This window comes from Mycteria americana, chromosome 6, assembly GCF_035582795.1.
Source record: "Mycteria americana isolate JAX WOST 10 ecotype Jacksonville Zoo and Gardens chromosome 6, USCA_MyAme_1.0, whole genome shotgun sequence".
Lineage (NCBI taxonomy): Eukaryota > Metazoa > Chordata > Aves > Ciconiiformes > Ciconiidae > Mycteria > Mycteria americana.
This window is the reverse complement of record NC_134370.1, coordinates 60,509,045-60,525,991: the sequence shown is the minus strand read 5'-3', so window position 1 is coordinate 60,525,991 and position 16,947 is coordinate 60,509,045. Positions and strand designations below refer to the sequence as shown.

Here is a 16,947-nt window from a genome sequence, read left to right as displayed (position 1 = left end):
ACCACAGAAAGAATCTTTACCACTGGCATCCCCTTCTTCCGCCAAACAAAAATTCAGTCCCTTCCCAAAAGCACAACAAAGCCAGTAAGAGAGACCAGCCGGGCTGCGAGAGCAGTTTGGTCATTACCTGAGGAAGGATGAATGTCCAGCCAGGGACGCGCTCATAGGAGACATAGTAACTGCTCTCATAGGAGGGAGAGTGGGCAATCTCTTCCTGCGTAATGAGCTGGGGGAGCAGCATTGATTTAGGTTACTTGCAGCAAGGAATAACACAGGGGCCAAGGAAGTGATGGTTTCCACTGAAACCCCTAGTCTCTTCCAGATGGTCGCTTCTTTCCTTTCTTTACAAAGGACAATGAGACACTGAAAAGAACTGGATGTCCAGTAACTGTATTGCTCCTTTTCCAGTGAGCTCTTTCAGGAATTCTCAAAACAGCTTCTGTGACAGAGCAATTCTAAGTTTATAAATCATTAAAATAATACATTTATTTATCAAAACCTCTCCTCCTAAAATGAAACACTAGAGAGCAATCCAATCATTCCAATGAATACATGTATTTGAATTCTCAGGGCTCATACTAATTGGCACTTTTCAAAATGTTTCCGGTTAGATTTGTCCATAAGCTTGAAAAAGAAAATCAAAATATGCCTCTCTGAGATGGACTGATGTTTGTGAAACAGAACTATTAAATCAGTGAGACCAGGGACGGAATTCAAAGCAATGATGGTTTGAGATCATACATTAAAGATGATGGGATCCTTCTAAATCACCTCAAACATGAAACACTTGCAGTACTAACTTACAAACTTATCTGAAAAACACACACTACCACCTACTGGCAATTATTCATATATGTTATTTACATACTGATAAGTGGTAACAGTATGTGCACATTTGATTTGCATGAACTTTGCTAGGACAAAGATCAAGCTTCATCTTTACAATTACTAGACTTGTATTTGAAGAAAAATAGACTCCTGAGCATGTAGTTCCCAGAATGTGTGACCAGTTTATTTTCTTCTTTTCAGTAAGAACTTAAGACAGAATAGCTGTTTATTTAAATACTTCTCATTTAAGGTTGTTGCTTTTGTCAGTGAATCCCTTTACTGTAAGACTGGGGGTTTTTTGCTCAACCATAGAAGGCTGGTAACATGGTACCACCAGGCTTACAGACCTTGTTACTTTATACCCAACTGTTCTGGAAACTGGGCATAAATTACAATGGTGGTATGGGACCAGAGAGGAGAATTTGAGCAAGTGCTGCTTCTAGGTATCACCTGTCTTCTGCACCAACCACACAGAAGCCTGTGAAAAGGAGGGCCATAGCTGGATAAAGGAGATAACACCAGGGAGCCATCACACTCTGAAACATCTTTTCCTCAAGTGATTCCTTGCCTTTTGCTGCAGCTCTCACCTTCTTGCCCTAAGGTTCACAGTGATGCCATAGAAACATCTTGGAGGTAAAAGTGCTGTGATGTATATGCCAGAAAGTAATGTTAGTTAAAGGGCCACATGTGAACATCACAAATACCGTCTTTTCTGAGCTTGGATGACATGTTTTTCAGCCTGCACGCTCTCTCTGGACACCTTTGCCTGCTGGCAAAAATATGATTGCTGATGTGGTGCTGGCGTGGACGATGCCTAGTTTTGGGCTATGTATGTCTTATATATACAAGTCGATGCTAGCACTGATGTAAGGGCCATAAAGGCCTTGTGAAACAAGGACTGATAACAGGACTATGTCAACAGGACCTGCAGCATGACTGAATCCTCACCTCTGAAAGGAAATGTGTCAGGAAAGCTGGGACTGACACTACTGAGTCACTCTATGACCTGCAGTGCACTCAAACTCAGTTCCTGGTGCTGCAGTACAGCTACTGCCATTTCTTCCGTGAGATCACCTTTCAGAGAGGATTTTGGTACGTGGGTGGTAATGTCAGAAAGATTGGCTGGTCCTGATGTAAAGGCTCACTGAAGGCCAAAGATTGAGATTGTGAAGAATTACCCCTGCAGTTCTACAGGGGCACCTGCCCACATGGCACCAAGTTAAACCTAAGACAATGTCTATTCAAAAGTCAAACCAGCAGCAGGAGGAGCTGATTGCCAGGTATTCTAGCCCTGCAGGAAAACAACCTTTTCAGTGTCTTATAAATAAAACCTTCTATCTAACAATGGCATTGTATATATATAAAGAAATATTTTAAAACTAATAAACTTTGATATATTTATAATTAATCACATTTATAGTTTAATTATATATTTTTTACCTGAGTCGATTTTCAAAATATTTTTTCTGTTACTTGTATCTTAATTAAACACAAGGTTTCCTGCTGGCAAGTATCAGACTAGCTCAAGACAGGCCTTCAGATACGCTATGCTAATGCCTGACACTCAGGAACAGACACTTTGCGTTCTCTTCAATATGTGCATTACAAGTAGTATTTTAATTGGGCTCCCAATTCAGAAAGCTGGAATGAGCTTGTGAGTCATTTTTACAAGTTGACTCACATGCTGCAAAACTGAAGAATTTGGTGCGGGGAAAAAAAAAAAAAGGCAGAGGGTAGATTTCTGCACATCACTGTCACTGGGAAAAAGGGTGAGTTTGTCCCCAGTACCCAGCTGCAGCAGCAGAGGGGGTTCAGCAAGTACATTACTTGGATGAGGCTTTTTTGTCTGTAACTGTTGAAGAAAGGATGCTCTCAGAAGGCTTTTGTTTCATGAGAGCTGTGATTAAGGGATTATATCAAGTATTATAATTTTGAGATTCTTTTCCCTTTGGAAAAGGGACCAGTCCTAGCATCACGGGATGCCGTGTTTCAGCGATTGCATTTCAGCAATTCCATTTTAAGACTGGTTAACATATTGACAATAGGGAGAGGGATCCTCCTCTCCCTTAGGTGCCAACCCTGCAGGCTCAAATTGGAGACAGAGTAAGATCAAGTTCTTTTCTCCTTGCACATCACCACTGAGGAAATGTCCCACAGCTCCTGCTATACCCATGTGAAAACCCTGTTGTCTTTCTTTTCTACTGTCTGCATTGTTTGTGCAACCTCAGAGCCTCAAACCATTTGCATGGGTGCAAGGGATGGGAGCTCACTCAAAACAAAGCAAGTGGAATCAAATCTATCCTTCTCTTTCTGCTGTGTTAGCTTCAAACAGTGGTAAAAACCATATTTACTTACTGAAGCAAGTAAGTGTGAACTGCAATACACAGAAACTGCAGGTATGCCGAGTAAAAGGCTTTTTTGAACTGTCACTTTTCCTGCTATAACCACATTTTAACACTTTTCTCTCCATATCCTTAGAGGAATCCATACAATACACAAATGAAAGGCAGATTCAGAGAAGGCAGAAAATGCCAGGGTGTTTTTCATTGTCCTGAGGACAAATGCCAGAGCCCTTCTGGGACATTCAGAACATCTAGTCACTGTATCTTATTCAAGGGAAAAGCCATCTGTCAACAAACTAATCACTGGACAGATTCAGAGACAACTGAAAATAAAAAGCCAATACAAACGTGCAGTTGAGGTTCCAGTCAGCAACTAGCCACAGAAAACAAACAAATCCTGTCTGCAAAGCCTGGCATTTGGGTCCAGCCATTTTTCACTGAAGTCAAAAGCAGGGGGGATAATGCGATGTGATCTTCAAACACAAATTTTCAAGTCAATCAATATGACTATGGAAAGATGGGCATGAACCAAACCTGGATCCAAACCCTGCCTACATAAGCCAGCAACAGCAGCAGAATGGAGTATGAACAGAACAACTGAGCATGCTACCACATGTTATTAGCAGTAGTAAAAGCCCTACTACTTTACATTTAATATTCAATAATACTGGACAATTTGATGCTTAGCTCCTGGCTGAAAGCAGCCTTCATTTTTTATTAGAAACACACTATGCCAAGGGAAGTACTCCAAGTGACTAATGTTCGTGGTGGCCAGGATTCTATCACCAGTGAAAAGTGAAGCATCTGCCTCGTGTGGGCCCAACTCTCATTTTTTTTTCATAAATGTCTTCTATGACAAGGGACTTTATACGTGGACTGAGATCTTTGCCAGCCTTCCTTCTTGAAAAATGAAAGCCCTCTCCTGGGTCACTACAAGTACACTTTCCTCAAGCACAAAGCCACAAAGGAGAACCCTCTGCAAAGGAGTTCCTCAGCGATGAGGCTCTGCAGTTGCTTCATTTTCTAAACCTCACTTCAGGATGTGCATGCAAATGGCAAAAGGACTTCAATTGTTTTGATTCTGCACCAAATCTGCTTTCCTATTGGTGAAACAATTCAACAGCACAGAGGAAAATCAGGGTATTTCAGAACATTAGTGTGTGCCATGTTAAATACACAATTGAGTTAGACTTCAGTTTCAGCAACATGAAACATGAAAAAGGTTCACCTTAGCGCTAGCCGAAATCAACCTGAAGGAGTCAGAACTTCTGAGAGCTAAAATCATAATTGCTTCCTTAAAGGCATCACTTGAATAAAATTAAATGCATTTCTCCAAAAGCCTCACTAGCATAGCAACTGATTGGCCCTTGAGGATTCCTACAGATACTTGTCATTCAGCATGAAATCAGGTCAGCAGCTAAAATTAAACACCCACCTCTCCCCTGCACCGCATATGGAGTCATCGCTTTTAGTATTGCTCAGCCTCTGCCTCCCCAAATGGGTTCATTCTTACCACAAGCTTAAAGGATGTCTTATCAAGGAGCACTGATGGATATAGTCATCCTGTTCCGAGATGAAACTGTTGGGAATCAGACTCGCAGTCCCTTTGACTCCATCTGCATTGATTAGTTCTTGGGCAGCCTGCCAAGGCAGTGTGCTGCCTCTTACCCTCGCCACTGTTAATCTGCCTAAGCGAGGCCTGCAAGCCCTACATAAACTGCAATTTCTCTTCATTAGTGTGATTCTGCCTGCATGAATCTGATAACATATGGGATATTATCATAAAACAGCCTATTTCACCAATTCATTTTCTCCTTTATGAAGATTATGAATGTACTGCAAGTGCATTGGGCAGGATAAAACAGAGGAGTCTACTGTACAGTTTATCTTTGATTTAGTTTCTAAAATGCAGATAGCCTTCCTTTTAAGTTCACATTTCCCAATAATCCTGTGCTAATATATTTTAAAAACTGCTGACTCTCTCTCCCTGATTTCCTCTAGTTCATTATGGGGCTGATCCACACTACGTGTCACTTGCCTCGATTGAGACTTTAATGATGAACAGAGCTAGCAGATGCTGCACAATGGAAAAAATGGGAGGTACAGTAACTGTTTAGTCAAGCCTAATCACTGCCACAGTCTGACTAAGCATGAACATGAAACATGATCGCAGTTTGACTACGGATTATGTAATTCCAAACATGTGCTTTATGCCCCCTCGCTTCCTGCCTGTTTCAGATAACACAAGTCTCTTGGAGCGGGCAGTTTCTGCACAGTTGAATGAGCGCTTTGTCTGGGAACGATATGGATGCAGGTAGGCTCCTACCTACTTCTGAGATTTATTAATTAGCACGTGTCCCCATTTAATGAAGCCTGTGTGCCCTCTACTGGTACATGCGTGCATTCCCAAGAAGATCAACACTCCTAAACTGAACAGCCTTACATGCAGAACTGCTGTTGCAAGCTCCTTGGACAATGTGTGCATGCTTGTCCTGGCATGCTTCCACATGCAATAAAGAATAAAATGCAATTAAGACCCCCATTTATTCTAAACCTCACAGCTGTTTTGTCCTTAAAACTGTTAGGTTGGTTTTATGCCTCCGTTTTGAGGGCATTTTCCACTAAAAGGTACCATTATAATTGTAAGTGCATGTCTCTTTAAAAGGAGATTTTTGTATGCACTGATCCATTAAGGAGTTGGTGTAGGGGGATGTTGCAGAGGACAGAGAACACAGAAGCCTGCAGCAACCATAGACTTGTTCTGAGCTGCTCCCAAGAAAAAAAGTTCAGCTTTCCAGGATTAATCCATTATCAAAAGCTACACTACTCCTGGCTAATCTGTATCAATTACTGAGCACAGACACATGCAGTAGAGGTCATTTTAATAAGCAGTTCACTCCTTAAATTGCTTCCACTGTCAAATCAAGTCAAGATTGCTAGGGATCATAACTAAGGGATCATTACCTTAACCCATCTGACAGCCTTTTCTGCAGACCCTTCTAACTATTTATACTGTCAAACAACAATAGCAACAGCAGACCCTAGAAGAATATGGAATGGCTCTTTTTAACACGGAAAAATAAAATATAGCACACACCACAGGATGGGCAGGGTGAAAGGGGCATTCAATGAAGATAAATGTGCCCATATACTACCAGCTGGTGCCAGTGCCCAGGGAGAAGCTGATAGTTCCCTGCAGTTGGATGGTTCCCAGGGGGAAGGGGACATGCCCAAGTACCACTCATACATGGTTGCAGAGCAGAGGAAAAAAGTATCTTGCTGTGCCCTAGACCATGACAAATCCCATGAAAAAAAAACTCGGAAAAAGAATACTTTCATGCCTCACTAATGGCATTTAAAACAATGACAGAAATGGAAACAGCTGAGTGCACGGCTGACTCCCTGCCTTGGGAAGTGTGTTGGCGTATACTGATCTGTTCCTGGCAAGTGCACAGCATCACTGGCACAGGTAGCACTGTGAGAGTGTATCCAAAGGGTTAACCATTGCACATCAAAGAGAAGGTGCAGGCATGAATGTAATTGAAAACTGGCTGGCCCAGGGCATATTAAAAGCTGTATAAATTTTAAACGCTGCTCATCCACAAGACTCAACTCTGAGCACTGATGTAGTGACCTATGCCAGCAAGGTCTGGTTGCAAGAGGAAGCTATTGCTTAGATGCATATCAAGGACTCCTATCTATTCTTTCCTTTCCTTTTAAACTGAGCCGAAGCTATTGCATCAGCAGGTGAGTAAAAACTGGAGTTTAACTGCTGCAGAAAACAGAAATGTCAAACAGCCTGTCAGGAGTAGAAATTAGAGTTCTATTCAATCCTGCCTGGATGAAAGTGTAGCACAAAATGACCTATAGTGGCATCTTCTCTGTATTTCTGTGATTCCACTTCATTATTAAACTCAATTTTCACTGTGGTCTCATCCAGCCTAGAAGAGGTCACATCCAAACATGGAAGCAAACACAGCATTAAACACAATTTTATGCCCAATGTACTGCTATTCAGCTCTGTTAAAGTATCATGATAGACCCTGGGGAAGGAAGGGGAGCCAAGAGACAGGTGTAGGCAGATATTTTTTTGAAAGTGCTAAAAAGCATGAGTTTCAAAGCAGAACCTGTCTGGAAAGGAGTGAGGAGGCTCACTAACCCACAGGCACTAACGCATTTTGAAACATGATCCATTTTACAGAGTCAGGGTACAGCAAATGTCCACACTGTGTTTCTGGTAACGCCTGTGAGAGCGATAAGGGACACTGTACAGTGCTGTTGCAGGTGTGCGGAGCTGTATGTGTAGGTGAGCAGGAGATGGAGCCAGGCCAGACACTACAGGCCCAGCTTCCTGCCATGCACACACACACACACGCACACATTATTTTTCCAAATCCAGACACAAGCTTATTAATTTCTATTTCAAGGATGCACACGTTGTACTAGAGACACGTTCTCAGTAGCAAGTATCTGTCCCTACACGCTCAAATTATTTTCCTATAGCTACTCCTGCTGGCTGGTGATGTCTCTGTTAGAGCTATGTGACTACCAGCACTAGAGATTCCCCCAGCCACTCCACATTAATTACTGAACAGCAACAACCCAAATCGCATAAACAACTCTTCTGCGTCTAAAAACTTCATTCTGGTTGTACATCCTCACTTAGTATTTGGTTGGACTGGGAGGAGACTAGACCGTCTCTATTTCCTCCTTCTGCTCAGAAGATACAAAGGAGACAAGAGCTAGGAGACTGACTCTATTTTTATATAAATATATATTTATATATATAAAAATCCTGGGCAGATGGGAAAGTTCTGCCTGACTCCAGAAGCTTTTATATATACACACATACATACACATACGCACACATACATACATATATATATATATATATATAAAAAAATTTTTTTTAAACTGTTGGCCTCCATCAGAAACAAGATGCTGGCCCAGGCAGACCTGTGGCCTGTCCCAGTACAGCTGTGCTGGTGGAGCGGAAGGGATGAGGGAGCAGTTGGCTGCGAGCAGCCTCAGCCCCTGCCTTTCTCTCTACGCTGCCTGCAGGCACAGGTGCTCTCCCTGCTGAAAGGTGCCTTGCCCACTGGGTGGTAGCAGCATAACTGTCAGACCAGGTTTCTGAACCAAACAGGTTGGCTTCTGGAGCCAGGCACGAATTTTCCCATCTGGCCAAGGTTAAACACCTGTTAGGTGGGTTTCCCGATTTCCTCCTACCATCCTTGAAGCTGAGTGCAAAGGAAGAGGAAGGGAAAGAAATAGCAGCTTTAAAACAATGGGGTTCGGTAATAAATATCAGAAACATTATTACAACTTCCAGCCTGTGAGGACATTAGCAAAGATCTTCAAAGAATAAGATCTTGAGGTGCAGTTGTGTAGAAGATCGAGGGGGGTAGTAGTGGGAGTCCAACGGACCTTGCTAGCTTGTAGGCCCTCTTAGCTCCTCATTACTAATGCTCTATTCTGCTTAGCAATGGTGAACAGCAAGATCTTGGCTAATAGGAATAACCATGCTTCAGTTTTAAAGCAGAAAGATATTTATCACTTTCCTGGATCCAGTTAATGTCTGGGTGTTTGACTCTTAAGGTTAATGTTTATAGGGTTGCCGGCCAGGTCTATCTTCATTTCTCCTACATGTCCCGATCAAGCAACAGAGTTATATAAGATTGGATTTTATTCTTTTAGTCAAAACAAGTATAGAAAAAAGTTCTTAATTTCCTGTGAACCGATCTGGCTCACGTAGTGTCTTCTCATGCCTTAATCCTAAGCTTACAGTGACCTTAATGCTTGGCACTTGTTATTGCATGTATCCTCACTACTAACAACCAGCAGCAACCACAGCATTCACTGCAGAATCAAAGCAAATAAAACTTTTCTCTCGTTGGTATTTTAAAGAAGGAAATAAGACTATTTCAAGATTTTAAGAGCAATTCCTGTACTCAGAAAGATCTTAAAGTTTAAGTGAACTGGGAGTACTCACTAACAGTGACCCATTCATAAACCTAGAGAATGAAGTCCTGTTTCCATCCAAACAACAGATAGCCCGTGCAGTACAAGTTCTCCCACTTCCACCTCAATCTTGGTCTGACGTCATGTCTAGGACTGAGAAAGTTGCTTTAGTCTCCATGTCCATTCAGTCATACTATTCTTGGAATTAGATTTGTGCCTTCAGGCCTCAACCAATTCAAGATTCAGTTGTATGAAGCATTCATAATGCGAGACAGTCCCTGCCCCAAAGAGCTTACCATATAAACAGCACTTTCTAAAAGCAAAGAGCACACAGTCAAGCTTTGCATTTCTGTATCAGACCGTCTGCAAGGATGCTAGTTATTTCCAGGATAACTACGGTTTTATGATGTGAAAATCTTGCCTATTGGGGATCAAATCTCATATTCAGCAAAGCAGCCATCAGATGACAGTAACTATTTTTAGGCTACTTCTGACCTTTCAGAAAGTAAGGGCTGTTCAAAATGATGATTAAAATACTAAGTAAATTATGCAGAGAGTTGAATAGTCTGAAGAAAATGTAACTTCATTTAGTCTTGCATAATGCCTTTGGTAACACGGTTAGATTCTTTTGGCCCACAACAGTCAAATTTTCCACTGTAGTGTTAGGATGTAAGTTGGGCTGGTTATTGAGTAATAGAGAGGGCTTTCTTATTTGTGCAAACTTCTTAACCTTCAAGAGAACAAAGATTAATCAACAACATTGAAGAGGCTGTTGTCATGAGATCCAGTCATAAGATTTGTAGGGACTCCTGCAGGGGCTGCAATCCTTAAAACTGGTTTGGAATAAAATCTGAGAGATGGGAGCACATAGAGAAAACATTTTAAAAATAAAATCCAACATAGTTATTAAAGATGGAATAAAGGAGGTTCTACCGTTGCAGTAAAGAAATCTGGAGAGCAAAGGCCAGTTCCAGTGCACGAAGCAGACATTGTGAGGTAGGAAGAAATACAGACAAGGCCACCTCCTTCCGAGTTTGGTATCTAAAGCATCCAACTGGCTTTCAAAGCAAGAGCTCCTCATTTTGAAAATTACTTCTGAAATCATCGCCAGGGTACCCTTAGACTGGCTTTTCTTGCTTCAGGCTATTTCCGTGTTAACATGGAAGTGACATAAAGGGACAGCTCCGTACTTTAAAGCAAGGTACCTAAGGGACGCACGGCTGTGTGGCACAGGCAAGCAGCCACGTGTAGCTGCAAGTCTGCGTGGGTCCAAGAAATTGGGGACAAGATTTTCAAAACTGTTTGAGACTGACGTTGAGTAGGGTGAGGCCAGCAAAATTTCCACTCTTAATGGGAGGAGATCTACGCCGATGCTAACCAAGCTCTTGAAAATTGCCTCAAAGGATGCTTGGTAGTATTTGAAAAGGGGTGGGCTCTGGTGTTCACACACTGTCTTTGCCTGTGGCCATACTGATCAGCTTCCAACAGTTGCACCTGAAGAAATCTTAGCAAACACTCCCTCCTAATTAAAGATGGACCAGTGAGTTTCTGAAATCCCTTAACTAGGAAAGAAGCCTCCTCTCCAGGCTTGTCACATAAGGCAGCCTGAGACAGGGTGGGCTCAGCTTGTCACGTCACCTTTCTCTGAGCTGCTTTCTCTGAGTCTTTCATTGTGGCTTACAATAAAGTGCTTAACACTACCTGGGAGTTATACAGCACTGATCAAGTTGAGGAGCTGGGAAAGTACCAAGCCATCATCATGTTAGAAGATGCCTCCTTAACTTCTTACCAAAATCATTACTTATCTACCAGGCAAATAAAAATCTTGAAACATCGAGTATCGAAACATCTGAGGCTTTGCTGCCAGACCTCTCAAAACAAGGGAGAATGGGACAAGTAGCTAGTAGGAACCATAAAAATGACAGAGCTGAACTTAGAGAGAAGGATTAGCTGTCTGGATAACTTGGGGGGAGAAAGAGAACCAGGGAAAGCTGGAAGCAGTTGGCTTGTACAGCTGATTGAAGAGCAAGTTCCTGATGAGGACCAATGGAAGTAGTCATAGGGCTAAAAGGCTGGGCTGGATGCAGGGGAGATGGTGCTCCAGCTGGTTCTGCTGTGATAGCAGCAGGTAGGTCCAGACCTGCATGTTGTGTCTGAGGGCAGCAGGAGCAGATCAGCCAAAGCCCAAAGGTCCTGTCTCAGCTACCCAAAGGTAGTTTTCTCAGCTACCCTTAATAAAAATGAATGCGGCACAGGAAAGGATGGCGAAGGCAAGCAAGTGCTCTGCATGGAACGTTTTGCTGAGTTTTCCATCAGCTATCAGCAGCACTTTGAGCACTTCAGGGCAGCCAGAAAAAAAAAGAAAAAGAGGGAAACCAAAAACCACAGGCCAAGCTGAAGGCAAAGCAGTGAGGGTTGAGCACAACAGCCTGCAAAGGGCACCCCAGAGTAGCTGCAAATCACAAAAAACAGCGTGTGAAGAATTAAGACTTGCCTTTGCAGGACCCAAAGGCAAGGGACACAAAGGTGGCTGGGGACACAAGGTGCACAAGGGGGAAGGGAAGCAGAACCCAGGCCCTGTGCCAACCCAGATAACGAAGGGGACCAGAGGAAGGAAACCACAAAGCTCTGCAGTAAACACAGGGATTAGGAGAGGGGTAGATGAACCAGTCAGACAAAGTAACTGACCCAAAACTCTCTTCTCAAAACTCAGATAAGATTTGTGTTTTAAAAATATCCAGTGGTCTCCTCTCCTCCCACTTCCTATAGATTTTTTTTTTTTTTAACACTTTCTGGTTTTGGCCAGGAAAGTATAAGAAAGTGCCAGGATACTGCTAGGAAATCTGTCTGTTCTCACAGTGTTTCTGGCCTAACCAGGAGGAGGAGGGAGCTGGACTCTCAAGAGAGAGTCTGTTTCCATTTAATTTCCAGGCCAGTGTTGCAGACTTACAAGGCCAGGGTAAGGTGCCAGAGTTCTGGGTGCTGCTGAAAAAAACCTTGGGCCCTTAGAAACTTGTTCCTTCTCAGGAGAAATGTCAGGAGAAATGTAAACACAAAGGGAAGAGACTTGAGGAAACATCATGTCACTGGTAGGCTACTGACATCCCATTAGGAAATATGGAGGGTTAGAGCCTCCCATGCCACCTTCTTTCAAACCACCTCTTTCTTTCTTTCCAAGGCCAGGTCTCTGTTTTGTAACAGAAGCTGCACGAGCTTATTTAAAGCATTAAGTCAGGGACAGCTCCTGGGCTGCACAGTACCAAGCAGACAACACTAAATACAAATTATTTCATTAACCTCTTACACGTTTTTTCGAGTTATGTATTTACACCTTAAAAAAAATAGTGGGGAAACATTTGTCATCGTGAGTTGGGTGATGTAGGTAACATCTGGTTAAAGTGCCAGAAGATGCCGGAGGGTTTGCTAGGCGAGGGGCCCTTGCGGGCTACTCACTTATTTGCTATAATTCCCTGGGGTAGCTGGGGGTGTTTTGAGGAGGCCAGAGAGGAAAAGTGTTCAGGGGCTGATGACTGAAAGGCAGGAAAAGCCTCCCTGAGAGCAAGCAGAAGTAAAAGCAAAGCCTTGTGGGAACTGTCAGCGTGGGTGTAACTTGCTAGAGGTTTGGGTTTTTTTCCCCTCCTCCCATGGCAGCAGAGCCTGCATCAGTATCGTTCTGACTTTCAGCTCCTGTCACAGCACTACTCTGTTTGTGTAACTCTTTTCCACAGACCAGCCCTGACAAAAGCTTAAAGAACTTTGTGATGACTCTAAGTGTCATTAAGCAAATGGGGAAACGGTGCTGAACCTGTCACTCAAGGGCTCATGGAGTCAGTACAAGAATTTGTCTAGCTTTTCTTTCGCACTTCTCGGGGGTTAAATGCTCAGCCCTTTTGAATATATTTATTTTCTTTCAGCATACCAAAGAAACCACCCATTCAAAAACATTTGCTTTAAAAGAACTCAACCCATGCATAATCAAAGACAAATCATACTTTCTGGAATTCAGGGGAGGGAAGAAGCAATGATCCATATTTTAGATTTTGAATGAAAATGCCACCTTACCTCTAGATGCAATTCAGACCTTTATTATTTTCAGATTTTTATTCTTCTAATGGCAGAAAGTTACTTCAGCCCAACTCTCTCTGTGCTGCCAGCACCACTTTCACAGAGTCCAAAGGAAGCAACACCTATCCTCGCTCTCTGTTTACATAAGTGTCATGTCCAAAGCAGAATGACTGCAGCAAGAAGTCCCATACCAGGCACAGAGCTAGCAAGAGACAGAAAAACAGGATATAAAAGCAGCTGCTTGACTTAAGGTAAGCGATGGCAATATATGACGCATAAAAAATAAATGTTAGTAACTCCAAAATACTTCTGAACAAAAGTAAATTCAGAATGAGCATATCTGAATGCAAGCTCACACTGAGTTTATCAAAAGACAACGGATAGGAATAGGATTTGTCTCTCCTAATATCGTATATAGTGTATTTAACTAACAAGTATCACACTTCTAACCTCCAACTCCAGCAGAAATACAAATTTCTGAATCCACCTGCATGTTTCAGAGACTTTCTAAGGTTTGAGAATTCTTGTAACAGGAGAAACGACTTTGTAGGTGCGATCAGGCCTAATAGATGTTCACATTTATACACGCTTTCCTCCCTACATGCATGCTTTTTCTGTTTATTTAGGAATTCTGTCTGTCCTGTCCCCCCCTCGCCCCCTGAAATCTGTAAGGTCTAGGTAAGATTGGCATGTAAGACCTGTGGTCCAGCAGGTCTTAGAAGGGCCCTCTGGAGAAATCTCTTTTCTAAAAGATGTCGGCACCTCTAGCAAGGGCATGCGTGCGAATGCAAGCAGCTGTCTGGAAAATATCCTTGAAGGTATTCAAAACCATAGTCCTGGGCAACGTGCTCTAGGCGACCCTACCTGAGCATGGGGGTTGGACAAGATGACCTCCAGAGGTCCTTTCCAACCTCAACCATTCTGTGATTCTCTGGGTACAAGCCCAGGGCGGTGGGTGATAGAGAGAAGCAGAAATAGAGACATACATTTTATCCACACTGAAATTTTTTCATGCTCTTATGTTCACATCTCTATCCCAAACCTGGACTTGCCTCCCCAGAAGATGTACCATATTTAATTATTTTTTAAGAACCTAGGAAAGATGTGAAGAACAAGCTCACCATGAGAGACAAGGTACAACCTTAACTGTGAAGCAGCTACAAGATTTCCAGTTGCCAGCTATGCCACAGCATCTCTCCAAACCTGTTTTAAATGGCACAAATAATAAAAAAATCCTACAGGTTTTATTAAAAAGTAGCAAATACTGTACATATGTGCGCTTTATCTACAAAATGTTTAGAATCAGAAACAAAGGAAGAGTGAAGGCTAAACATTCATAAATGGTACAAGGTAATAGAAACCTGGGCTATTAATTTTCAGCGCTGCACAGATGGTGGGAAACAAGGGCACAAATGGATACCCAAAAAATCACCATAAAAGACATTTAATTTTCTGACTCTGAGCTTAATAAACACGTGGAAATACTTTCCAGGCATGTTAGTTAAGGTAGTCATAATATGCATGAATGCTAAAAGAAGGGCCAGGGTTGGGAGAGGAACCAAGGATGAACCATCTGACATTGTTCATTATATAAGGTATCATCTACCATCTCAGAAGAAAGGATTTTAAAACTCTCTGAAGATACAGAGCATTTTCTAAAAACAGCTTTTGAAAATCAGCATCTTGTTTTGAGATTATTCAAACAGCAGTAGCTTCTACCATCCACTCACTTCTGGGGAGAAGGGCAACTACACAGTGTGATATATAAAAATACACGACCTCTTTGATGTTGTATGCTGCCAGATAATTAGCAGAATTGCACAGCTGGCTTAATGTTAGAATTATTTGGTTGTGTTTAAGTATTGTGGGTTTTAACATTGGCAAAAATGCTCAAGGCCTCCAACTGGAACAATTTTAAGTCATAAGCAGTAATTGTAAATTAACATTCTGAGTGTTATTTGGTCACCCCATAAATTCCTGAGGACTGTAATACCTTTTTCAGTGCACTAAGCCTTGACCTAATGACTACCCTCTAGTGATCCAAGTGGAGTTTATGTTTGTAGGCATTGAACTTTAAGGAGTCTTTGAACAAAAGCCATAAGGCAGATAGATATGTAATGCTAGATACGTAATGCTGGGGAACTCAACAAAAACATTAATACTGTAGCCAGCCATGTAGCTTTAGGCTTCAGAACGTTAAAAGAAAATACCCTAATTATTAAACTGCCCATTCTTCCCAATAATTTTAAATCACAGGCTGAATAAACATTTTGACTAGTTCAATAACGACATCTCTCTCTCTCTCTCTCTCTCTCTCTCAGAAAGGAAGAGTTAATGGACATAGCAGATGATGGAGACTTTCACCAGCCTTCCTAGAATACAACGGCTGGTAGGCCCTTGACAGCAGCAGCTGCAGGCTCGCTCACAGCCTGCTCCCCAGCTCAGCTGTCATATTACATATCGGGATACAAGGAACCTCTCTTGGCCTAACAGCTGTCTCCCTTAATGGATTGCCCAGGTCACTGCTTCCAGACATCATCAATTTCTCCCTGCTCAAATCCTCTTTGCACACTTTGGTGCAGCTTCTAGTTCAAACCTGCCCTGGGGAGAGAGGAATGGTCAAATTCCAGACTACCTTTGCACAGGCCAGAAACAGAATCGTTTTGTTCTGGCATTCGGGCTGGAAACCAGATAATCCTGTAAGTGAGCTGAACCAGTTACAGTGCGAAGCTTTCAGAGAAAGCAGTTATAATTTCATAACAAACTTCAAAATAAATATGGTAAACATGTGCCTAAGTCAAAGCCTCCTCTTTGAAGGATACCACAGATAGCCATCTTCCTAAACAGATTTTTACTTCCTTTAGCGGAAACAAAATACCGTGGATAAGTGCTGAGACGTGTCTCTAAGTGAACTCGTATTCAAAAGTGAGGCTCTTATCTTTGCAATCTTCTCACTGCGATAGGAGTGGGGTAAGGCAAAGCCAAGGTTAGATACTGTTTGGCTAACAATAGAAGCATGTGGTGCCTTTCAGAGCATGAATGCCAGTTTTTTACTGCAGGTGCTCTTGTGGTGTGGCCACAGGAGGAAAGCGATAACTGACATCCTTTTCCATTCAATTTACAGTCAAAAGAGTGTTTGTAATTTAGTAGTTGACTGGCTGAAGCTCAGCCCATATGGTAGCTGTTGTTCAGCAAAGGAAAAGAAAAAAAAAAAAAAGTACAGTACTTAAACCGGAAAGAACAGGCAGTCTGTGCATCAACGCGAAGCTTCAAGGGGTTCTGGCCCACTTTCATTCATATTTAAATGTGCACATTCACACTGGGGACAGAGACACCAAGCTATATTTCCTAATATTGCAAATTACTGCTTTACTTTAGGTCTTGTGTGTTATACACAAAGAGGGAAAAAAAAAAGTGAATGCAGATTTGCATCAGTGTCCCATGAGGAATGCTGAAGGTTAGAAGCAAAACCAGCTGGAAAATACATAAAGAGCACAACACAGACTACAGTCTGGTTCTTTTTTCAGACTATTTCCCTCCCATTTGCCTTCTGATCGGCAGCTCTAAAAGGCCCAGAAGTCGCTGTCTACAGCACGTAATTCTGTACACAAAGAAAACAAACACAAAATGCACAGATGATTTTAAATACATCTATGAGGTGAAATGTAATTCTGAATGGAAATGTCTGGACTTGTGAGGAAAAAATCACTGGTTTTCTTTTCATTTTTTTTTAGGGAAAAGATAGGCTGTT

General features: G+C 42.2%; 1 long non-coding RNA gene across 1 annotated transcript; it reads left to right on the top strand.

The window, feature by feature from the left end:
• Window positions 1-5,412: 5,412 nt before the first annotated feature.
• LOC142411747 (uncharacterized) lies at window positions 5,413-16,320 on the top strand. The gene is made up of 3 exons (XR_012776250.1): window positions 5,413-5,484; window positions 13,228-13,447; window positions 15,522-16,320. It is a non-coding gene; the product is annotated as an uncharacterized LOC142411747 (long non-coding RNA).
• Window positions 16,321-16,947: the final 627 nt, after the last annotated feature.